A 26,014-nucleotide genomic window follows, 5' to 3' on the forward strand; every position below is an offset into this window, starting at 1 on the left:
CTTCTCATTTATAAATGCACAGCAAGTCCTCATTGACCTGTACAACTGAGTTGAACACTTCGTTTCAACTTTCATTTTATGGGAATTTCTTTTCCAGTGATGTTCAAATACCAACTGGTAGGTAATTTCCAAATTTCAATAAAAATTGAATTCCAATATAAGCAAAAAGGGAAAATAACGCCCTGGCCAGGTGGCTCAGTTGGTGGGAGCATTGTCCCAAGCACCCGTTGTTGGAATTTTGTGAAGTCGTTATAAAATAAGGATTCGGGGACATTGGCGGAGTTTGAAGTTGTCACTGTGCGTCTCACTGGTGTGCTCCAGAATCCTGTGTCTTTCCTTGACTGAAGGTGGTTGAGCGGTTTTGTACGATGTCTGCCTTGCTCTACCCTATTTCTGTGCTGTTAGTGCATTTCTGCTAGTTTTTATTGTTGTTTATTGACGTCATTTGGTGTTGGGAGAGAGAAGTTCAATCTACTATCTACTCTCAGAAGCCTCTTTGACTCCCTTATAACATTTAACAAGGAACCTGTGTTAGTCAGCTATCGTCACAGTAATGCTCCATAAGAAACAATCCCCCAAACTCGGCGACTTATAGGAAAGGACACTACTTTTTCTTGCAAGGTGTCTGCAGATCTCTGGTGTGGCTCGGCTGCCGGCTGTGGCTGGCTGAGTTTGACCCCACCTTTAGATTGGGCTCATTCCAACGAAGCCCAGGAATGCCTAGGAGCAGTGATCCCATCTGCCCTGGAAACAGCCTCTGACACCCCTCCGCTCCACGGCAACACCTCCCAGCTCAGCTGCCACTCCCAAGCCTCCTCCCATTCCCAGGCCCCGTCTGCTCTTCCTCCTCTTAGCACTTAAATGGTGGTATTACTCAAGGCCTCTTCTCCTTGCTGTGTATGCACTATCCCTACATTGTCTCATCCCCTCAAGTAAGCATTCATGCAAATGACTTTTGAATTGTCACCTCCACCCAGACGCCTTTCTGAGCTCTCAGTCCAGTTCTAACCACTGCTGCACATTTTCACTTGGATGGTCCAGAGGCTGCTCAAACGAGGCAGATCACAGAGTTACCTTCCCCCCGCTCTTCCCTTCCCCAGCCTGTTCTTCCTCTTGTATTGATTATCTGAACTAGAGTACCACCAGCATCCACCCGGCCACTCCAGTCCGATTCCGCAAATCCCCTCCCTCACCTCATCGCTGCCAGTCCTCGCCCTCACTGCTCTCTGGTCCCAGGAACTCTGAGGAAGTCCTTTCCCTTGAAAATTAAATGTGGTCTTCTCTGTGACACATCCGAGGGAGAGGCTCACACCAGCTTTGTCAATTCCTGCAGTAAAGTGTTCACCACACACCTCCACAGTCCCTCATCTCAGGCCCTGAGGCTGCGTGTGTTCTGTGAAGTCAGAGTATAGGAAGGTGACACGGTGCTTGTACTTTGTCCCCAGTGGGGTCTGGGACAACACACAGTATCAAACACACAAGCACTGGGAAAAGCAGATTATCCTCAATAAATGGGACACATAGAGACCACGGACACCCTGGCAACATCAGTCAAGTTTTGTGTTCTTACAAGTTAACTGCAACCTTTCAAAACTTATTTGTAGTATTTGGAGGATTTTGGATCGAGGACTGCAGATGGGAGGTTGTGAACTGTGTTTTTATGAATTCTCTTTCTCACCAACTAGACTTGATGCTTCTTGAGAGCAATCCCTTCGCACAATATTTGGCTCAGTGGAAGTGCTGGAAATATGCTGAATTAATGAATGATGTCCCCTCATAAACCAGGGCTCTGAAAACTAACAATGCCACTTGGTTCTCATGTTATTTCATCAATGGCAACCAGCTTGTAAACAATCTGTGATGCTGTCACAGCTAGGCGAAAATTACTCAGATCTTGTGGCCACAGTCATATATTTTGCCTGATCAGGCAGCATCTAATAGAACACCCTACAGCTCATATGTGTTATCTGAGGGGCATGGTTTGTATGCTCCGGGAAGGCCTCCAAAAGTCTGTCTACTGAAGCCAAGTCATCTAAATGTTAGTTAGCTCCGTCCTCTCTGCTCCCAGAGTTCGCTGGGGAAGCTGTTAGAAGCAGCTCTACGACAGACTGCGGACTGTCCTCCTGCCCCGCCGCCCGCCAGGCCGAGCCCTTTCTTTGAAGCTAGTGTATTGAAAGTTCCTCACTGTGAAGCCAGATGTCCAAGCAGAGATTTCATATCAAGGAGAAATGTTGTCAGATTCTTGCTTGCAGGCATAGAAAGGAGGTTTGAGAGCATTGATGCTGCTCTCCCTTGGCCACTGACCGGAGTTCACAAGGAAAGGTCGGCTGCCAGTAGGATGTCTAGAAATCTGGTCTGCGTTACCAGAAGGGCTGGAGGGGGCAAAAGGAATATTTCATAAGATTGGGCAATTCTTACTGTGCTCAAAGCTTACAGGAATCCATTTCCCAAAGAATGAAAGTAGAGAGCTCATTGTGGGGGGCTCGGCAGCACTGAGAAGCAGAAAGAAAGCGCAGTGCCCCATATCCACGGCTTTGTCTGGGGCCTGTTCGTTATTTAGTTCTCGTCTCCCCCGCCTGCACATCCTAAGGCGAGAGGGAAGTGGCGTTTTCTTTGTGCCCTCCTGAATTAGAATTAATAATGCTAAGAATAGAAGTGTATTCTATGTCCCACCCAGGAAGGCTCGCCTGCTCGCTCAGAGAGGAAGGCAGAGCCATTCAGCCAAAGTGGCATGGGGGATACTTGCCATTTTCCAGGAAGAATGCCCTGGGAGATAGGTTTGGGTACCAGGTGGCAGGGAATTATGACCTGGCTTCCTAAAGCAAGGAGAAGCAAAAACAAGTAAGCAGAGCCCGGCCTGTGTGGCTCAGTGGTTGGGCGTCAACCTGTGAACCAGGAGGTCACCGTTCGATTCCTGGTAGGGTTTGCAGGCTCGATCCCCAGTGTGGGGCTTGCAGGAGGCAGCCAATCATTGATTCTCTCTCATCCCTGATGTTTCTCTCTCTTTCTCCCTCTCCCTCTCTGAAATAAATAAAAATATGTATTAAAACAATAACAAGTGATCAGAGAATAAATGACCAAATTATTTTACCTTTCCTCCTGTTCCGCTCTCTGGCAAATTTTTATTTCATTTAAAGACTAGTTGAAGATTATTTGCTCAGAAGACAAAATCTTTCAAGCCCTAAGAAAAATATTCTCAGCCTCTGGAACACTGCCTCGTACACACCAAGGAGCCACTCAGGTTTGATGAGTGAATGCATGTGGATTGTAAGAGTTCCGGGAAAACTTCCTTCCTCCCCATGGCGAGGTGAATTTCACTCCTCAGAAGTCACTCTGGGGCTGTTGGTGGTTAATGTCACTATCACATGACTCAAAACATGCATTGCTTTGCTTAATCAAATATTGGAAGTCATAGGCATCATTTAGTTTTTTAGTATTTAAAAAATTTACAAATTTAGAAATATTTTAATGTGTAATAATTATGAACTATATAAGAAACCACCACCCCCCCCCAACTTCAGCCTTGGTGACCACAACACCCAGTAGCAGCGCTGCCCGCCCCCCCCCTGCCCCCCGCCCCCGTGGAGGCCTGAGGGAGCGCCTGGCCCATTGTTAGGGCTCAGCCAGCTGGGTGCTCACCATGGAGACGGTGCACGCTGCCTCGGGTCTTTATGGAGAGCCAGTTATCAAACATTTATCCGCATACCACTGCTGCAACAGCTCCCTTTCCCCACTTCACTCTCTTGATGAAATTGACCTTCAGCTCTTATGCCCATGGTCATGGTAACCCCCTCAACACAGAGTGTGTGTGGATGGACAGGTGGACAGATGATACTCCATTATTCCTCTTCTACTCTTCCTTACTACCAACCAGTCACTTGCATTGCTTTTTCTGATGTGTCTATGATTCAGCTCTTCCAAATATTCACTTAAAGTTCTAATCCCAGTATAATAAAGTTTGCAAAGTAACCTACCACCTTTTTTTAAAATTCAGTGGTTTCCCCCCACTTCTAATCTTTCTCTAACTCTATGCAGCATTTGACTACACTGACCAACAATTTTCCTCTCTGGCATGGGATTCAGTATACATTTTCTGATAAAGGGCCAGATACTTAATATTTTAGGGTTTGTGGGCCATACGGTCTCTGTAGCAATTACTCAGCTCTTGAAAACAGCTTTAGACTATATGTCAACAAGTGGGTGTGGCTGTGTTGTAATAAAACTTTATTGAAAAATAGACTGGGTTCCTGCTAGATCTGTGGGCCATAGTTTGCTAATTCCTGCTCTAGACACTCACGCTTCTCTCGGTTTACATGTTACTTCTTCTGGTCTCCTGCTGGCCTCTCTTCCTCCTCGTGGGAGTTCCTCACGCCTGCATCCTAGGCTTTGCTTCTGCTTCTCCCTCCACGGTGAGCTCACCTCCTCTGTGATTCAGCTGTCACTCCTATAGAGATGACCCCCAGAACCTCAGCCTGGTTCCTGGCTGGTCCGATATCGCACTGCCTGTAAATCATGTTCTTTGTGAGGATTCACTGCCATTTTAAATTTGTCGGTAACTACACCATTGAATTATCATCTTCCCTTCCCAGTTGGCTCTTCTTTGCAGTCTAACAGGGTTACCCCCAATCTTTCTGTTTCCTGTTAGAAACTCTGGGCTCATCTTTGTCCTTCCTTTCCCTCATCCCAGTTTATCTCAAGTCCACCAGGGTCCTAGAATGTATTGCTTATTCCTCTGATATGACCCTATTCAGAGCCCTTCTCAACTTGTGATTGATTGAAAACAGCCTGTGCTCAGCTAATGGCCCTGGCAAAGGTCCCCAGCTCCAGCCAGGATGAAGAACCTGCCAGAGAAACCTCAAGTCACTGATGGGCCTGCCGTAAGGTGTGAGCTTGGAAACCAATCGGAAAAGAACAAGCCAGTGGGCAAAAGGAGCAAAGGATAGTGACACAGTTCACAGACGAAAAGTGAGACGCAGCAAACATGTTCAAGGTTGCTCACCTTTGGCCATAATTAAAGAAATATAGCTCAAAACTCCAAAGCTTTGAAGGGGCTGGCTGCCATGTGATGGGACTAAGTTGTGAATTTGAACATCTACTCAATAATGCACCATTTCCGGGAGCATAAATCGGTGCAGCCTCTTTGGAGGGCAGTGGGGTGGGGCGGGGGGTGGGGGGGCTATGACCACGTTAAATGCATATAACCTTTGGCCCAGCAGTTCCATTAATAGGAATTGATAGACAATATCTCTGTGAGCAAAAAGCTAGGGAAGAAAGTAAGTTATGGTATGGTCATACAATGTAATGTTATGGGGGCACTTTTTAAAAATGAAGTAGATCTCTGTACGAAAATGAGACAAGATTGCCAATCCATAGTAAGTGACAGGAGGCAGGATGTCATACACTTAAAATTGCCTGAATGGGTCTCAAAAATGGGTAAGTGGTTATTTGGGGAGGGGGGCAGGGGGATAGGACTTTTGATACCTTTGATGATATTTTCATCCTCACAATGTCATATTACTGAATTGAATTGAGAAGATTGCTTATAACATCAAGATCCAACTCCTCTGCCTGGCATTGCAGAGCCCACGCAGACTTCTCAGCACTCCCCAGTGGGCACATTCAGGTCTAGCCAAGACGGTGTGGTCACTGTCCCCAAGTGCGCTTCAGTGCCCAGGTCCCGCCTTCACTGAGCTGTGTACCTCCCTCTTCTCTGCAGCCTCTTGTTCATCCTCAGATTGTCTGGAGTTAGCAAGGCCATCTCAAGGTCCTGCCTACCTCCTCCATGAAGGTTTCTGGCTGCCCCATCCCTGGGACCTCATTCTTTTACGAAGTTCTATCATTAATGCTTGGTGGTTCTCTTAATGGTTTATGTCTCATGCTTCTGGTTTCTGCATAGCACCCACAGTGCTGGGCACCCAAACATGAAGACATAGCTGGTGTTAAAAATCTCTTGTCATTAAATGCTGAATTTTAGGTTTATTACTGGTTTTTTGTTAAGGCAGCTTTAAGCACATCAGCACCAACCTTGCAAGTAGGAATTCTTTCTCTCTCTCTCTCTCTCTCTCTCTCTCTCTCTCTCTCTCTCTCTCTCTCTCTCTCTCTCTCTGCCTTTGGGTTAACACACTCCTCTTTTAAGATGCAAGCATCCTTCTGATGTGTTAACATATTTTACTACTTGGAGTAATTCACACTCTAATGAGATCTTCTTCCTAACAATGAGCTGTGCTCATCCCACTGGAAGAACTGGAAAGTGGTATCTGGAGGGGAAAGGAGAGGAGAGCTCCAGAGTAGTTTAGGAACCTGAGGAGGGGAGCCAGAGGCCTTGGGGAGGGGCAGGTGCAGGTGCCTGGAGGGTAGCAGGAGAGGCGGGGTGAAGAGCGGCCTGGATTAAGAGGGGCCCTGGAGCAGGACGCCTGCTGGTGGACTTGGTTTCAGATCATCTTCATTGCTACAGAAGTTTAGCACCTGACTTCCTATGTATATCTATCTCTCATATGATCCTATGTTTACATGTGTAGGTTGACATCTGTGTATTTTTTTAAAAAGGAAATGGCATGTATGTATGCGTGTGCATGTATATACTTTCCCCGTAAAGATACATATATGTATACATACATGCATATTTTCCAACAGCTATTATACATTGTCTGTGAGAGAAAAAGTGAAGCTGTGAATAAGCAGTTGTATTATCATAACTGATTCTGCATAAATGTGCCTGGAAACGTTTCAGATGGGCCTAGCTCATGGTGCTTCACATTTAGATCGCGCTATTTTTAGGGGATTTGTTGCACAAGAAACATCTAATAAGAGAGTTAATCTACACAGCCTTACACAATTTCCAAGGCACTGAATCAAAATCAGTAAATTAGTAAAAAAGAGTCCTGGTTTTATACATGTATCGTGTTTTCCAAATGTGTATAATTGGACCAAAATAATGTGGTGCTGTCTGTCAAGCTATCAGAAAAGGCGAAAATGTTATTTGCAGGGTTGTCAGCAGGAGGCCGTTGCTATCATAGCAGCGGCACCAGCCGCTGAAGCTGAAACGGCAGATCTGGAGCGAGAGAGAACTGGTGGCTGGTGGGTTACAGGAATGCTTTAATGTTGCGAGCACAGCGGAAAATGTGGAATTCAAAACAAAGAAGCAGCCCATTGCTTTCAGGAGAGATAGAACCATTTACTTTTATGTCTCTGTCACTTGCTCCAGGATTCTTCATAAAGCCCTCTAACCACCTAAATAAATATTCATGTGGCTGCTCAACATCTCATTAATAAAACAAGATTTGGTGGTAAAATATTTCAGACTAGCATATGATTTGCATCTCACCCTTGTTTAACTTTAAATCTCAAGCAATTAATAAATTAGACTTGAGAGCTTTTTAAGAGGTAACATCTTACATGTACCACAAATTGCATTATTTTTATGTGTAAATAATGATGAAAGGAGAGATTGTTCCTTTGATGTCTATAAACTACTCTGTAAAATATGCAGAAAACATTCTTGAGTTCAGTTGGAGCCAAAACAAATAGACTAGTTCATAAAACAAAGCAGCAGCATTCTCAGAAACAAGCATTATTTTTTTCTCTGCTTCCCGATTGCTCTTTTTCATCTTCTATTCTTGCCATTCCTACTGGCAGATTCATTCCAAATTCAAAAGTGGTGCTAGCCTGCATTCCTCATCCAGAGACCTGGGCTCTTCTCAGGCTCCTCTGTGCAGACCAGACCTCGCTGGGCTGCCAGGCTTTGTGCAGTGCATCATTGTTATCAGTATTTCATTGTTGCTTAAAAACTAATTATTCCATAGTTTAGCAAATACTGGTGTGTCTCAGAGAGATATATTTACTTCTTCACTATTTTCCAAGCTGGCTTATCTCATTTCATTTTATTCTGCAAATCCTCATTTACAAAGTGTCCAAGTTTGGCCTAATTTTTCCTTTGGAATTGGTAATAAACAGCGCCTCCTTGAAAGTTCCTATCTTCCATGGAAAGGATACGGAAACAGTTAGGGCTCCAGGTAGAATGTTCAGCAAGTTCATTATCAACCTCACAAGGTGTTCGTGTTCTCCATCTGGCTGCGTGCGTGATCTTCTTTTGAACACGCTATAGCACATTAGCTTAAATACTACGGAGATGTGCTGGACTGAAGAGGACAAAGCTGGATGCTTGGTCTAAAATCCCTCCCAGCCTGACCACAAATCTGCTTCCATGGGATCAACGCTGCTGTGGCCGCTTCAGCCCTGCTAACAGGCTCATCGAAACTGGTCCTGAGCTCTGATCCCATCGAGCACCTGTCTTCGCTGTGAGCTCCTGGTCCCATGTCCTCTGGTTGGGTTTCCATTCTGGCTTCTCTTCTCGGTGGCAGCTCTGTGCTTCAACTCACCGCCTCCATGTGCTCAAACATCATGCTGTCCATCCATCCTTCCTTTCCTCTTAAAGTTTCACAAGCAGAGTGTTAAGTAGAGTGGGTTCAGGGAGCCTGTTTCATTGTATACCAGCTGAAATCTCAGTCCCGTGTTATTTCACTGATTAGTAGGATCTTAAAACTGAAAAGAATCTCAGAGGAGTCGGTCCCCTGGCCTCTCATTCTCCCATCCTTGTGCCGCATTTCACTTGAGCCCCCAGAGGCCAAGTGCCTGGTCCTTCCCATGTAGCTATTGGCAGCACCGAGCCTGGAACCCAAGCCTTGAACCCAAGTCACGTCTTTCCCTCTCATTCCATGTATTCAAACACATGGAAACGGAAATGCTGTTTTTACTTTAAACTATATGTGAGCCACCACAGTCTTTCATGGTTCCTTGTGACTCAAACATAACTTCCCGTGGCTTTTGGAGGGGGGCTCAGCAAAGCCATTTCTCATTTGGGCTTTTAAAAAGTGTTTCCTTCAGTCATTGGCTTTATTGCTTACTTTGATTTTATTATTATTATTATTATTATTATTATTTATTGTCACTAATTTCCTTAGAAACAAAATGTTCAAAGCCAATTTAGAGAAGAGTCATGATTAGAAAAGCCACTTTCTGAACATTTCACCTGATTCCAGAGCATTCCAACGGAAGGAAATGTTATCGGTAAGTGCGGCCTCGCGCAGCCGCCTAGACGTGCAGGTCCACAGACAGGCTCCTGCCAAGACTGATTGTGCGAGGACTGAGGAGCTTGTTTTCCAGGAGGAAGCCGCTCATTTGGAAAATGCATTAGTTCAGGTGACTTTCTTTCTGTGAACAAGTTCAAGGGCCAGCACAGCGGTGCTCGTTACTTTTTGGAAGGACCCAGCACCTGGGATGAAGGCGGCAGGCTCTGCGTCCTTTCAGTAATTTCCCATGTCCTTTCACAATTTGCCAAACTGAAGGGTGTTTCTGATGTTGCCACTGTTTCATTTTGCTAAGGCTCAAACATTCCTTTCTGATACCTTCCATGTGTTGAGAGAGAGGGGTGGGGGGGCGGGGGGGAGAGAACGAACCTCCTAAGATGGGTTCTGGAGCCGGACTGCCTGGGTTCAAGTCCAGCTCCACCACTTAGAAACCACAGGATCTCAAACAAGTCACTTAACCTCTCTGTGCCTCGGTTTCCTCATTTCAAAAGTGGAACTAATAGCAGAACTTAGAGGAATTGCTGTGAGATGTAATGAATTCATGCTTGAAAAGCATTTAGAAGAGTATCTTCTACTTAAGGCCTTCATAATTGTTAAAAGACCCTATCCAATCAGAGTTTGAGGTATGTTCAAACATAACCACTTTAAATGAACCTCTCTTGGCCTCTTCTAACTGCTGTCTACACTCCATTCCTACTTGTTTCTTATGTCTCCTGGCGCTGCCAGAAACTGCTCTTTGGGTCGACAGTGGCATCCTTGTTGCTAAATCCACAGGAAACTCCATCTTTGCTTGACTTCCCTGCAGCATCTGACTCAGTGGAAGGCAGGTCCCTCTTAGTCACGTACACGGCCTCTTGTTGTCTGTCTTGCCCTCAAACCGTGTTGTTCCCCCCGGGGGACGATGGGCTTTCTTTTCTCTTTAGGTTCCATGATCTCATGTAGGCTGTCTCATCCACCCATATTTTGACAACTGTCAACTTTCTATCTCTAGCCCAGATCTCCCAGCTCAACTGCATCCCAGATCTTTCTGGAAGCTTCCTGGATATTTACACAGATCTCGGCATGCCCTCCAGAAACCTGAAACTCACCACGTTCAAAACTGAAACTGTGACCCATCCACACCTGCATCTGCTCCGTGCTCCCGAGTGCAGTCAGCGGCACTGCTCACCTGTTTGACCAGCCAAGGCTCATGCTGCTTTCCGACTGTCATTTCCCACAGCCAGCCGGTCACCTGGCTCTGGTCCTCACTCTGCCTCACCCTCTTCTCTGCATCCCCAGGGCCCTTTCCCCAGTGCATGGCGTGAACAGGCTCCCACCCCAGGGTTGCTTCCCTCAGCCTGTCTCTGCACCACACCCAGAGGGACCTTTCCCTCACCAGGTCCGCACGGGCAGAGGCTGCAGCCCAGATGCTCTCACAAGGTTTCAGGGCTCCAGAGCCGGCCCCCGCTCTCAGCCACCTCTCATCTCTGCGCTCCCTGCAGTCCGCCCTCTCCCTAGTCCTCATCTGTACTCTTCACCGGGACAAACTTGCTGCCTTCTCCAGCCCCGGCCCCTTCCCCTGCCCGCCTCCTCCCGATCCTCCAGGTCTCACCGTAGAGGTCTCTGTCCCTAGGAAGACCTCATTGACCATTCCTGCCTCCCAGGCTGGCTTACGTCCCACCCTTTCTGCTCCCTGTGTCCTCTGATTGTCCCCCTGTGGCGTGGACCCACGTGACGTGGTGGTGGCTGCTCTCTGCACTGCCTCCAGGCTCCTGGGCTCTGTGAGAGCAGGGCCACTCACCGCCAGCCCCAGAGCCACGCCCCCGCCTGAGACGCCGCCACTCCTTTCCCTCCTGGGCTCGCCAGATGTTCACGCCAAGTCACCGGAGGCCTAGTGACCGCTTGTATGTGGACTGTATAAAGGAATCATGTGTGGTTCCCTTTGGAAAGCACTTTCTTTTTGAAATGATATGGCAACACACGTGCAGAGAAAGCAAGCAATTTAACTTCTTAAGCATCCAAAACTCCCTCTCCTCGCCAGGCTTACCTCCCTGCTCCCCTGCTCCCCTCTCCTCCCCACATCTCTCTGAGGCACATCAGTGAAAGCATTTCTCTGAATGTTTCGCCTGCAAACACTTGACAGAATTTTAGGGCTAAGAGAACAGTCATCCTTACAGGCTTCACCCGAGGTAAGAACATTTTCTGGTCCGGCCTCTTCCAGTTGTCAGCCCCTAACCATCCAGAAGTCCTGAGAAGTTGGATTCCCTTTCCTTTCTCCTTATGAGGCTTGGTTATTCATGACACAGAAATGCCTTTCATTTATCAATAAACATAAATATGTCAAAAAAAGTTAAACTAAATCTTCCCCACCCCATGCAAAATCACTAGCATTTAATACAAGTCCCTGTTTAGTGAAACAGACAATGAGAATAAGGGCCCATAAAGAGGCTATCTTCCTAGTGAGACCAGGTGAAGGAGAAGGCGCTTAGCAAAAAGTTAATCATTGATTATAGTCTATAGAACAAAAGTTTAGGTTTGATTGAAATTAAAATAGTAAATGCAACCTCCAGTTAGGATATAATAAAAACACACACACACTTTTATCCCCAGCACGTTTGTATAGAGTTTAAGAGATGAGTTGAATTTGATATGAATAGAGGAAAGTTATCAGAAAGAAAAACATTTACGGGTAAAAGAAAAAAAATGTTGGCACCATATGGTTTTTAGACTGAGGTTGCTAGAGAAGCCTGTGAGGGCTGCTGACTTCAGTGTCGGGGGTAAGAGAGAGCAAGTGCTGCTACACTTTTGTTTCTCTTCTTTCTCCCTGGCCAAGAAGCAATGGGTCCTTTGAAACATTTCACCTTCAGCCACCATGCCTTCACTGGGACAAAATTCTCTAGCTGTTAGTTTTCCAAGAAATGATGTACAGGAAATATTACACTCAAAAGCCAGAGTCTGTAGTAAATGGTTTGGAAAAAAAATTCAAAACGGTGCTTTCTATTTGTTGGAGGGCATCTGTAGCTGTACCTGCTGTATGGGGACCTGACTGAGACTGTGTCCTTTCAAATGTCTGCCTTGAGGTTAAGCCCCGCAGCCGGGAGGAAGAGCTGGGATTCAAAAGCCAGAGAAGAAAAACTGCTAATCAAAAGGAAAGATGAAAATTAAGTACAGGGCTCAAAATACGGCATTCTGAAAATCATCAAATGAGTTTCAAAACCTTATTTTTGTTCCATTTCTAGTGTCCTTTTGGAGTTCTTCTCTCTCTTCTGGGACCAACCTGTCCTTCTATCTGTGAGATCATTACAGTTCCAAGAGTGTGAGGGTGAGCCACATCTGCCCATCCGGCCACTTGCCTGAGGCTCCTGGCACCCTTGAAAGGCTGGTCCAGGGACCAGGCAAGCTTCGAACTTCATAAGACAGACTTTTAAGTGTGTTGCAGGAAGAAGTCCTAAAATATACATATTTATTTTGCTGCGGAAATTGTATTTCCCAGTGAGAGCTGAGCCATAAAGGTTAATAGCACTTTTCTGGGAATTAAATAGAATGGAACTTGTAAATATGAATTTCATTGCAGCTGAGAATGTCTTCCAGCTTGAATCATTTGCACTATTGTTTAGAGATCCTGGCTTCTGTATGTATGAAGTGCAGTTTTTTTAAAGGGTTATAGCGATAATAAACAATTACTAGAATCCAGACCTGTGATCATAGCATGGCTCCCGGTCTTCCATTTCCTGGAACACTCCTGCCCTGTCTGGTGTCCAGCCCAGAATCGTATCATTCCTGAATGCCCCTTATGCCCTCACGCCCTCTCATTGTTTTTCTCCTACGAGTCTCCTAATCCCCTCTCCTCATTTCCACCATTACCCCCACATTTTGAACCGATTTCACTACAAGACTGTTGTAAGGGGAAATGTGTTCCTTACATCCCAAATGGAAACTCTGAATACATTTTCCAACAGAAACATTGTTATGAGTGGTAGATGGATCTCCTGGTACAATTAGCATAATATAACATTTCAGATACTTAAAGGTTATCAGATTCAGTTCTTCCCCTAGAAACAAATTTGTGACTCAGACTAGCTTCCCCCACTTAGACCCCTTTCCCCTCCACCTCTTACAGCCCCAGATCCGTACAGAAGTAGGGTTGGGCCTATTCCCTCTGCTTTCTCACCATACGCTCATGTCTGTGCCCAGTGCCCAGTTCAGTATTTGGCAAATAGCAAGCACTCAGTTAATTCTTGTTGAATGAAGAAATGAATGTGGCATGTACATCTATCAACTAGCAGAACCACATTTTTAGAAATGATCATCATCCTACTTTAATATCACCAGGAGTAGTAGGATTTTAGTAGGAGTTGTTACTGTGATGGTGATAGTGATGATGGTGATGACAAGTGTGCTGTCAGTCATGACTCTCCCCCAACTCCCCGGAACAGCATTCAACTCTGCTAACCACCTCCTTACGGTCTCTCCTTCCTGGAGCCCCCAGATCCCACCCTTGGATGCCTTCTGTGGTCCGTGGCTCTGCTCTTCTCTTTTCAGGAGCCCTAAGCAGAAATCCTGCACCAGCGCTCTGTGATGTCCTCTATTCTTTGTCCCTCAGCAAACTCGTTCTCTCCTACAACCTCAGCTCTGTTCTTCTGCAGAAGAGTCACAACTGAACCCTGGCCCTAGGTCCCCTCTAGTTCCAGACCGGACAGACACCTCCGTGGATGACCTCTTGGCATCTAGACCTCAACCTGTTTCCTCCCCGCTCTTGCTGCTCACAACTTCAGTTACACCAAACCCCTCAGCTGACTTTTTCCCTTCCTTGCTTCCTTCCTACATAGTCAGTTTTTTCTGGCTTAAATTAACCCTTTTCTTTCTATGACTGTTACCTCAATCCACTTTTTATGCTGATTTCTTCTCCCATGGACTCTTCCTGAGTCTCATTGCTCCCTCATACAGCTCCTTCATGTATGACCAGAGCAATAAACCAGCCACGTATCTAAGCAGACCCAATCATATGGTCCCCCTACCTGAGAGCTTTCAGTTAGTGCCCCTGACCAGTGAAACACAAGACAGCTCAACTATCCACCCTCACCTTCCACTGCTCCCTGCTACGTCAGCCAGAGGGTACTGTTTTTATTGGGTACGTACACCCACCGTTTCCTTGTATATAAATCTGTAATGAGGTCATTCCTTTTACTAGGCCAGCATATGGATGGCTTAATTTAAGACTTCAGACATACCCCAATTCTAAATAGTAAGAGAATGCATATATATGGCAGTGGAACGGGTTGTCAAAATGGAGGTGAGGTTCAAGTTTTCAGAGGAGAGGACGTGGAGGAACTAAGAGGATGACTAGGGACACAGGTGGCTCATTCATGGGGACACTGAGGTCATATTGTGGAAGTTGGGAAGGGGAGGCTAGGACGGGTCACACTCTGAATCACACCTAGGGGGATGAGTAAACTGACAGATGTGTGGACTATTAGGCAACGTTCATCTGCATGCAAATAGCCAATATTATCAAGTGATGGTAAAAATGACATTATATAGGCACAAAAAGAGAATGCCATAAGACATCTGGCTCATTGAAAGTAAAATAGATATAACAATCAGAATTACTTAAAAATGTTAATACTTACACATGGACAGAAATATCTATATGTGTATATTCTGTATATTTACAGAGAGAGAGATTATGTTTAGAGCTCAAAAGGACACCTTTTCTTGGGAACATTGAATCCTTTTTGAAGAGGGGGAGGGAGAGGATGTTGCCTGATTTAGGCGAGGAAGGTATTCAGAGTTTAGGGAACAGACAGCCAAAACCTCCGTCACCAGGGTGGCCAAGAAGCTGGCATACACAGGTGACCGGTGGCCAGGATTCGAGAGAAGAGGCGCTTGAGATGTTCTTAGCTCCTCGCAGAGGAACTTAGGGGAGAAGGAAAGAAAATTGACTTCATATGGAAAGAAATAATAGTTATTAAAGAATCTGAGGGATAGAAATGGGCTATATTCATGAATTTTGCCATCACCACAGTGTGTTTTGTAAGAATCAATGTGTCTCACCACAATTTGGTATTGCTCTGAAAATAACTTGTAAATTGTTTTTCAGACAGTATAGGTTTTTCTTACAGGGCTATATTTAGAGTTTTCTTATGTTTTTGTTTCTAAAGTTAATATAATGTGTATCCTTTGCAGATTTGGTCTTGTAGTTCCCTAAAATAAAAACAGCAATTTCAGAAGGCCACGTAATAATTTTAATTACAGAAGCAGGTTCTAATTGTCTGCATACCTGGTAACACCCGAGACCACTAGCTAGAAAGCCATACTCTACTCACATATTATGCTTTTCCGTGGCCACCAGGACACTCACTTGCCGCATATCATCTCCTGACCTTAGTATAAAGCTCAGAAACCAGAAAAACACAGGGAATAATGAGAATGATTGATGCATGGAGGTCGTGGTGTGGTTGGGGTTGGCGGTGTGGTATGCTTTGAATACTTTAGGTGTGTTTCCCATTTATTTTGTGCCTATGTCTGCCTTTCAGGGTTGTGTGCCCAGTGCTCACCTCCTTCCTGGCCCGGCCTCAGCCAGTTCAGCTTGGCACAGGTGGCCTTTGGCAGGACCACAAGCCTCCTTATGGTTCTGTGTCGCCGACGGCTCAGCCCAGAGCCCAGCAGGCCTTGCTTCTGCATGTCACTCGGAGCACACCCTTGCTCACTTCTCACCAAAAGTGAAAACTAGAGCAGGGCCCGGGCGAGTCTGACCCAGCTTACTTTCTACTACTATTTTGGTCACTATTTATATTTGCTGGTGAGAGAGCAGAAGGCTTTTTTGTTGCTCCAACCCCTTTGAAGGGTTTCATGGCACAGCAGAAATTACACGTTTGCCTGGCTTTGCCAGTCGGACGGAGGAGGGCAGTGATGAGGGTAACCTGTCCTGATTTAGACTATTTCTGCAGGCATTTTAATGCGCCAGAGTTCAAAAGGCTTTGGAACTCTTCCTGCCTGAGATGTAAGCTCTATTAGACGTTTTCTCCAGGCTACTTTCCACCTGACATATAAATACAGAATATTTCAGTCTCCACAGAGACTTAGAAGAAGTGGAAAGAGAGGTATTAATTTTTTGTCCTGATACTCATCTTCTGTATGCCTTATCCATGAGTCGGGCGGTGAGGGGGGTGTCATAATTAGCCTATGAGGATAAGAACACTCATTTCATGCCCTGGTTTCTGTCACTTACAGCATCTCAGGACTTGCTCCAGGGAGCACAGGGAGCTCTTGGTACCGAATGTTAAGTGAGGGTGGGACTCCGGGGAGGGGAAGAAAGGAGAACTGATGATGTGTCCAAATTTGTGCCTGCTAAGCCTGGGACGCGTGTTACTGATCCCAGGAAGTAATTCTGGGTCCCTTTGTTGAGAGTAGGCATTGCACAAAAGTCCCTCTCCTCTTCACCAAATTCCGTGGGAACTCAGCTTGGCGTTCAAGGCCTCAGTGCTCGGACCCGCCTCTGTCACGCATTCTAGGAACTGCCCCGTGGACTGCATGTCTTTTGCTGTGTCCATCCTGGTATTTACCTCTGCAAATGCTGTTTCTTGGACAGGCAGTTCTCCCCGCTTCCCCACCTTCTGCCTGTCGACTGGTAGCTCTGATCCTGGGTTTCCCCCAGGCCACCTTCCACCTGAAGACTTCCCTCATCTCCTTGTGCTCCCCCCCTATCATTTTATTGTCTACAGGCCTTTTTTTCAGTTTTATTATGGAAATTTTCAAACATGCCCAAGAGTGGAGAGTCTGGTACTATGCACTCCCAAGTGCTTACCTCCCACTCCAGCAGTTCTCCGGGTTCAGCCATATTACATTACCTTTTCTCTAGGCTAAGTGTGTTACAGCACATTCCAGACCTCATGTCATCTTACCCTCTGCATCCCAGATGCTCTTAGAAAACGTGGGCATTATCTCATGCAGCCACAGTCGGACTAGCCGATGTCAGACTAGAAAATCCACAGTTATCATTTGGTGTCACCTGAGAGCTGTTTCGTTTTAGGAATCACCAGTGGACTTTCAGATGCCATTTTGCAGTTGACTGTCTGAATCTGGATCCAAACAAGAGCAAGCATTACATTGGGTTGTTATCAGTATTGTCTTTCCCTCCTGAAGCAGACCCTCCCCCGCTCTCTATCCCATGCTGTGGACTTCTTGCAGAACCGCGTTGTCCTGGTTGTCCTGTAGAATGTCCCACATTCTGCGCTTATCTGCTCGCTTCCTGTGGTGCCCTTGAACTTCTTCCTCTGCCCTTCCCTTTTCCGTTTGTTCTCTCAATTGGATGCTTAAGACACTCACTGTGCTCCTCTGCTTTTTGTCCTTATCGCGTACCTTCTGTGATACTGTGACCTCCTTAGAAGGTCAGACCATGTCCTACCCGACTCTCTGCTTTCAATACGATGCCTATCACATGGCATGTACTTAAAGAGCATTATCTAGTGGAATTGTCTATAAAGCATTTTGATTCCTCTTGCAAAATTGGGAACTGGAGGTATTCTCAATGTGAAGAAATTTATGTCAGGAATTAAGTTGCCGAGAAATCTCAATAATGTGGGTCACTTTTTCCCAGTTTGCACTCAGAGGACAAGCTGGCTTAGAGTAGCATGTTCTTAGAGTTGAAGATTCCTACCAATTGGAGCGTGAGGAGCCATAAATGAAATTTCCAGGTCCCTCACCCCCCTTGTTTCTGGGTCTATGGAGAGGTGATTTCAGAAATCAGCGGTATTGTGCATTCAGCATGAAAATGAGGTCACGGGTCTTTCTGATCAGGAGAATTTAATGTTGCTTCGTTCAGAAATCAGCCTGATCGTCTGGCCACGCCCTCTCACGTGTCCGCTTTGCTGTTGATAACTAACTGCAATCTAAGCTTTAATAACTAACATGGAGTGGAAGCAACTTCAAAAGGTTGCGTGATAAATGTTTTTGACAATGTGTCAGCTGAACATTAAACAGGATCTTAGTAAATCCTCTCCTTCTAAGTGGTTTAAATGGAAATTTTTAAACTTCTTCTTTCATAAGTATTGGCTCTGGATAGCACAGTATCCTAAGGTTGGAAAAAAGAAAAGCACTTTATCTGGTGTGTAAAATTTCCACCCCCTATCTGAACTTGAAGGTGCCAGAGGCAGGCTCACCTACAGCCTCTTCCTCCCACCGAGGGCATTCTCTCCTCCACCACTGGGAGTGTGCCAGCATTCTGCCTCAATGACTTCCTCTATGCCCCGATATCACTGCATACACAAAGTTATAAAAGTACAGGTGAATAAATGCAGCAGGAGTAATGCTCCCCATGCCATTTTCCTGACCTTCTCATGATCAGAGGCCGTCGCCCTTCCATGGATAAACGAGGTCTAGAACTGGGTAGTATAAAACACGTGTGTATGTGTGTGTGTGTGTGTGTGTGTGTGTGTGTGTGTGTGTTTCACAGAAAAAAAGTGTAAAACAAGGGAAGTTTATTCCTGTGTATGCAGTTTCCTAGGGTTGCCATAACAAAAGATCAAAATCTTGGGTGGCTTAAAGCAGTGAAGTTACTGTCTCTGGTTCTAGGCTGGAGGTCTGGAATCAAAGTGTCAGCCAGAAAGCCCTGGTTGGAGCCGGTGTTTTGTGCCCACTGGGCCGGGACACCTGCGTATCGTGAGAGACATTCTAGCTCAGTGGCTCTGAAACTGAACTCACCATCTTGCTGCCCCAATGCTGTTACCTGTTCCCATGTTGGCACCACACTCTGATGGCCAGGCTGTTGGTTTTCCATTGCTGTTGAGCCAGTGTCACACAGAAAGTTATTTTTTCTCTTCCTTTCGTATATTTTAATTCTATTGTGTTCCCTGCCTTGGTTACTGCAAAGCACCAGCCACCCGTCCTGGAAGCCCCCGGTGACTCTGAGAAACTCCTCCTGTGCCTGGTACATGCATTCTGCTCCCAGCCCATGACCTGCCTCTGGTGACCCCCAGCCCATGGCCTCTCACTGTCTCTAGTTCACTGGCTGGTGCCCCCGGCCTCCTGAGGGTCTCCCTGCTATGACGGAGCGCACGCCTCGGGCAGGGTCCCTGCACAATGAATGCTACACAGGCTATAAAGTTGTGACTTTTCCAGACCAACTCTCACTTACTTGGAGTTTAATGCTTTGCCTCATTCCGTCCTCCCAAACTTTGGCAAAATGCTTGTGCCTGGTATTTGCACCCAGGACCCTGAGGTGCACAGGGGGTTTTCCTGGCCTGGTTGTCTATGCAAGAGAGGGAACCAGCTTCCCCGTTCTGTCCCGTAGACTGTCCCACGTGTCCTGCTGGGACTCTTCAGGAGCCCCCAGCAGCCTCACTGCCCCCACGGTTTGCACCACCACCTGGATGCCTTCCTGTGGTCAGGCTGACCTTAGGCCTGTGGTGGATCCCAGTGCTGCAGGGGGCAATGGAGAGCCCTCCTGCCCACAGGCCCTCGGGGACCCCAGGCAGCCCCCCGGGCTCAGGGCCATCCTCTGCTTGCCCTTCCTCCTGTGTCACCAGCACCCCTGCTGGTTCCTGTGGTCATGCCTTCCCTCTGGGGGCACCTGCCGGGACCCCTCTCCACCCCAACCACTCCCGCAAACATTCCCCAGTCACAGTCCCTCCTTGGTGAAGTTCTCTCTCTAGCCCTTCCCCAGCACGTGTTGCTTTGCCCGAGTTCCCACTCAACACTTAAAACTTCCTCCGCACTGTTTACCTAGTGTCACAACTATTCCTTTACAGGTGTGTCATGCGAATTAGATTTGATGCTTTTTAGAGGTAGTGTTTGGCGTAGTGCCTGGCACATGGTATATGCTCAGATAGAAATACTTGTATTAATTTATGAAATTGATTGAATAATCAGTCATCTGCAAGAGAGACGAGTGAAGAACCTAATTTGGGAAATATACACTATTAAAAGAGGAGGAAGAGGGAGGAGGACACCGGGATTTTGTGGTGTTGAAGGACTACACTTCTGGGGGGAGAGGGTCCTAACAGTGCTCAGTGCAACAGAGGTCACGGAGGATTTAGGTGGGAAAGGCATTGGGTTGTCAATAGAAGCATCATGCTAACCTCAGAGAGCAAGTTAAATTCGGTGTTGGAGACCAAATCAGGTCACAGATGAGGAAGGAGTTAGGATGGGGAGAAATGTGGGTGATGTAGTAAAACGCTTGAGAAAGTGGCCACCATCAAATAAAGGAATGTCAGTGCTAAAGGGACCACGGGTGTCTTCCGTTTCACACACATTCTCGCATACAACATAGGAGACGCAGGGAGGCCAGTGGCCACAGGGGGGCCGGGGAAAGAGGTGAGCACGCTTAGGGGGCTCAGTGCAAAGGAGAGATCACAGGTGCCAGAGAGCAGCCCCTCAGACCTTTGGGACACCAACAGAGGCATTGTCTTGAGAAAACAAGGAGTGTCCCTCTGACATCTGAGGGGACAGATGGTAAAACTCAGATATTTCTATCCAGGGGCAGAGGAAGGGGAAATGTAGTTATGTAGCTTGTGGGCGGACAGGGGGGAGGGGGGGCAGTGAGAGAATTCTGGAGAAATTTTATTGGGAATACCCCAACTGCTTTAAATAAAAGGCAACTTGATCTTTATGTAACTGGCTAATGTCACCAGTAATACAATTGTCTTAGCGTCCACACTTTATTCGGTGTTATCACTTTAAAAATATAGGTGTTGTGTGTGTGTGTGGGGGGGGTGGTGTCGCCCTTTGAAGCTCAGAGTCTGAAATGAGAAAAAAGTCAGAAAAATTCATAATGCAAAGAGGTTGGTAAAGATGTTATCATATGGGACTTAACGACTTACTGAGAGATAGGAGTTTTCTGCAATGTACATTTGAAATGTTTCATGGAAGACAGGACTCGACTTCAGTTTTAATAGAGAAGTTCACAGGTGGTTGGAGGGAAATTGGAATGCTGCTGCAGGCCCAAAGCATGGCATGTGTGACGGCCAGCCGGTAAGAGAATGGACGTGTAGAGTGGCTGTGGGTGCCCCTCCTCCCTGGGCGGGCGCAGGAGTGGACAGGAGGCTGAGCAGCTCCCCTGTTCCGCAGACTGAGCCCTTATCGCGCTGGCCGAAGGCGGAAATTCCTCTGTGATCCCCAACCCCAGCTGTGGTTCTTGAACTTGATCCTAGGTTTCTACCACCCGCGATAAGAGCTTGTTCACAAGTAGAGCTGTCTGGGTGAGCAGGGGCCTGGCCACTTTCAGAGGAGACGTGGGAACTGTCAGGATGGTCTCCTGGGAGACGGGCAACGTTAATGAGGTGCGTTAGGAGATTCCAGTGTCCCTAGATCATCAAAGCCTTAGATAACAAGGTTTCTTTTCCTGGAACCTCTGCTAAGACCAGGAAACATGAACTTTTTAAAAAGTGCATCCTTAGGGCTTTTAAAAGAGGTTGTTTGGGAATTTTAGAGAACTGAAAATAGGTGAGAGAAGAGAGAACAAATGAAACATCTTAGTCTTTGGTCACAACACAACTCTTGTCTTTTTATAAGGGCCACAGTGGTTTTGTCTTTATGGTGACTCAGTAGCCTGATCAGAACTACAGCAATAGCTCACATCGAAGTGCAGTTTCTCATCCACGTGGTTTGTTGCAAAACCGAGAAGTTTCCACCTGAAAGGAATGTGCTTTCTGTGAAGGGTGGCATATGTATTGGGTTCCAACCGCCCAAAATCTCCTTTTCTTCATGCCAGGTCATGAGACTGAATTTGGGGGCTTAAATAAAGGTGCTTGCTCAGAATGTGGAAAAAAATTAAAAGCTGAATGTAAGCCATAAAGAAAAAAGGATACTGTTGTATTGTGAGTGCCTCGGTGGCCCTGCAGGAACTGCGGGTCTGGTTTTCTTCGGATCAGTAGGATGGCCCGTTCCCATCACTGTGGAATCACCAGTAAACCTGTTGTGGTTCGCTACGCACCCTGGGAAGGTCTGAATGAAGAAATCACTTTAAAAGAAATCTCAACTGGCATTTCAGTAAGAAGACTTGTTACTTTTGTTAATAGATTTGGCCTTCTTAAAATAAAACAGGAGCTAGAATGGCCTCGAAAATAGCCAGTGAGACCCCCCAGTAACAGTGTCATCTGCCATTGTGTCACCTTCCTCGGCCCAGGTTCCTAGCTCCTCCTCTGGGGACAGAGCTGGGTCTTCCTGCTGGACCCCAGTTGTTTAATCTGTGATAGAAATAAATAAGTGTACAAATCTGACATAAAAATACTAAGTTTATTGCTTTTACTTCATTTTCCCTTAACTTTCAGTTAACAATCGTAGAAAAAAGAACACATGTGCTGTTTGTGTCATTTTCCATGTCAAGGGAAACCTGCTCATCAGAAAATATTGTCAGCACCGTTTGTACACCGAGTTGAAGTAATGCTGCTTCAATGTGGGCGTTATTAAAAGGCAATTAGGTTGAAATGAGAGTCGCCCTCGTTTCCCTTTATAATTAGTGTCTCTCCACTGCAGGCGCAGAGCAGGTGTCGTTGTTGGGTGGGTAAGCAGTGGAAGACGGTCTACATCAAAATGTTATAATGCTAACATAATTTTTGACACAAATCCTATCACATGTTTTCAATGTAAAACAGATCATCACCATTGAAAAAATAAACCTGGAATTTTCCTGTCTAAATTATAACTCCATAAGGACATTAACAAGCCTTCCCTTCGCAGTGATCTTCTCCGTAGGCCAGGGCGAATCCCACTCCTTGCTTCCTCCCCTCACGCACAGGATCCGGGTGGGGAATCCTCCGTCCCCCCGCCCACTGAATGGCGAATGAGTCGGCCGTTTTCTCTGAAGTGAGATGGTACATTCAGACCTCATGAAAGGAAGGATATGGCGACTTCATGTTGTTTAAGCAGGAAAAGCTTTACTCTTTTTTTTTAACTTTTTATGATGGGAACTTTCAAACACACAAAAGTAGGGAGAGCAGTATCAGCACCTCCATCTACCCATCACCCAGCTTCACCAGTTTTCAACAGCATCTTGACGCGAGACTGCTTTTTCCTTCTGTGAGCGTGCTCAGCTGTGCAGGCCTTGCTGCTCCAAGGCACCTTCTCACTTCCCCCAGCGCTCGCTCATCTGCCTCCTGTTTCGTGACCAGGCCAACCTGCAGGGTCCCGGTTTATATCTGTTCAGGGCAGAACCTAATCCACAGTCTTTCTGCTTACAGACACTTTCATCTAGTCCAGGGGTCCTCAAACTATGGCCCGCGGGCCACATGCAAGTACAAATATTGTATTCCTGTTTTGTTTTTTCACTTCAAAAGAAGATATGTGCAGTGTGCATAGGAATTTATTCATAGTTTTTTTTTTTAACTATAGTCCGGCCCTCCAACGGTCTGAAGGACAGTGAACTGGCCCCCTGTTTAAAAAGTTTGAGGACCCCTGATCTAGTCCCTTTAAACAGATGGACACTATACTATCCCAGAGAACACCTGCAACATGCCCCATGTGACCAAGCCAAGGAAAGAATCCATTGCCCTTTGCCCCTCGATGTATGGCAGGCCCAGGAAAATGAGCCTGTGGGCTTTGCAGACACAAGCATTGGCCAAGACTTGACAAGAAAATGAGGGAGAATATAAGTGTGAAATCTCATGTCAGTGAGGACTGGTGTGAACCCTGAAAAGGGGGGGGGGGGCACAATTCTACAATTTGCCCAACAGATGTGTAAGAGAGTGACTGGAGTTGGCTCTGCTGAACAAGGGATTCAGGAGAAGGGCGACTCCCATTCTGTTGATTCTGTGTTGATTGGCAAGTGGATTTTTCCAAACTTCTCTTAACCGAGGCTTTGGGAAAGATGGGAAAGTAGAGGTTTTGAGATGTATCTCTGGTAAGAGGCTGGGGTGTTGATTTTGTGGGTTAGGAGCGGAAGCAAATTTGTGTGTTGCTGCTGGGGAGGATAGTGAGGTCATAGGGGTCACATGCCAGAGTGAACGCCCCTCCCACCCCATGCATGGAGCTGCTGAGAGGCTGGCCACGAGCAAGGTCAGGACTTCGAAGTCCGGAAGCCTCTCTGCTGGCCATGTGCTTTGTGCCCTGGGAACGTTTTGGTTATATCTTTTTATCATTATGGCACCATATTTCCCCTTCTGTGATGTCTCCCTTTATGAAATATCATATTAACCACTTTATAATCAAAATGAACGTTCGTTTCATTTATTCATTATTAAAATGTCTGCCATCATTTCATGTTTATATGATGCCTTCAGAATAGGAAAGAAACTGGTTTTTGTTTGTTTGTTTTTAACTCTTTATGTTGAAAGTATTACATATGCCCCCTTCTCCCCCCCCCCTCCCATTAACCCCTTCCAGCCCTCCTGCCCCCTCCCCAGGCCTCCACCACCCTCTTGTCTGTGTCCATGGGTTATGCATATATGCATATAAGGTCTTCGGTTGATCTTTTCCCACCCACCCACCACCCTGCCTTCCCTCTGAGATTGGACAAGAAATTGGTTTTTAATAAGACTACACACGATCCCTTGGCGCATGGTTCTACAGGTTGAGTGGCTTGTTTGAATCCTGTTTACAAAGTTGATGAGCACTGACTATAATACACATTTCCCCGCAAATCAATGGCAAAGCTCTCGCCCTGTCACAGGTGCCTTCACAGGCCCCTTAGCCACCAGGGCTCCTCCTCTCCCTGGAAAGGCCGTTAACAAGTAACATAGTTTACACTCTTATTGGGTCTACGTATTTTCATATTATATACAAACAAATACAATTGTCCTGTAACCTGATGCCTTTGAAAGCATGTGGCATACCCTCACTGTTCTCAGGAAGCTCAATAGGACAGTCACACTTTCTTCTGGAAAGTGTCACTCTTTGTTCCTGACCAATCAGAGCGCTCCAAGTGGGCACCCTGGGACTTCCCATAGGGCATCCAGGGGAGGTTGACCCAGGAGAAAAGAGCTGCCCTTTCAGTAATGATGCAAGTCAACCAGCAGACCTCAGGGCGAGGATTAACTTCGCAGAATAAACAGTATAACTGTTCCAGCAGTTGTTGTTTTGTGTGTGTGTGTGTGTGTGTGTGTGTGTGTGTGTGTGTGTGTGTGTTTTGCTTTTACCCAATGTTGGACATTCCGTTCTTTAATTATCTTGGGCTTTTCTCAGGAATAAACTAAGAGTTGTGATTTTTGTGTGTGTCAGACTTGAAGGTTTCTGAGTAAAGAAGCCACAACTTAGAAGAATGTTCCTGCTTGTGCTTATTGAGTAATTGTGGTCATTTTTGCATAGTCCTGATGTTGAATTCCGAGGTTGGCACTCTAATGGCCTAATAATTTTTCAGAAAATGAGACCAGGAACAGCTGCCAATATAAACCATCATTTTCTTTTCATCTAGTACATTTCAACTTTTAAAAAAGTGGACTACTATTTGGTTTCTCTCCAATTTTTTTAGACTGACTTTTTTAATAGATAATAAAAGTAATTTCTAGACATACTGCTTTCTCTGATTAACCTTAGAAAGGTCACATGTTTTACATCTTTAGTTAAACTGTGAGCAGATTTGAAAAGTGGTACCTTTTTGAAAAGCAAGTGTAATTTCACTTCTATTTTGATGATATTGATTTTAAACAATGGTAGGTTTAAAGTCTCCTCACTTGCCACCGCCATATATTATACTCATGGTTGCTTATCATCTGCCCCCAATAATGTAGGCTTCCTGAGAGCAGGGGATTGTTTTGTCTGCTTTCTTTCACTGCTCCTTCTAACCGCAATAGGTCTTGACATACAACAGATACGCGATGGTCTTGATTGAATTAATTTTGTTTTGAGAATTTGGCATCTTTATAGTTATCATCCTGTGTTCTGCTCACTGTAAACTTCTGCGTATTCTATCTATAGTACATCGGGTGGCTTAAATGGACTGTTTCTTTTCTAGTTCACCTCTTAAAATAGTAGTCAACTCGATGATAATTAACTGATCTTAGTGGGTTGTAAGTTCC

The 26,014-nt window shown here is 46.0% G+C and overlaps 1 protein-coding gene across 4 annotated transcripts in view; it reads left to right on the top strand.

Moving 5' to 3' along the window:
* Positions 1–26,014, top strand: part of CEP112 (centrosomal protein 112) — a 298,077-nt gene that overhangs the window by 234,966 nt on the left and 37,097 nt on the right. The window lies entirely within an intron of this gene.

Source organism: Myotis daubentonii, chromosome 16 (assembly GCF_963259705.1).
Source record: "Myotis daubentonii chromosome 16, mMyoDau2.1, whole genome shotgun sequence".
Lineage (NCBI taxonomy): Eukaryota > Metazoa > Chordata > Mammalia > Chiroptera > Vespertilionidae > Myotis > Myotis daubentonii.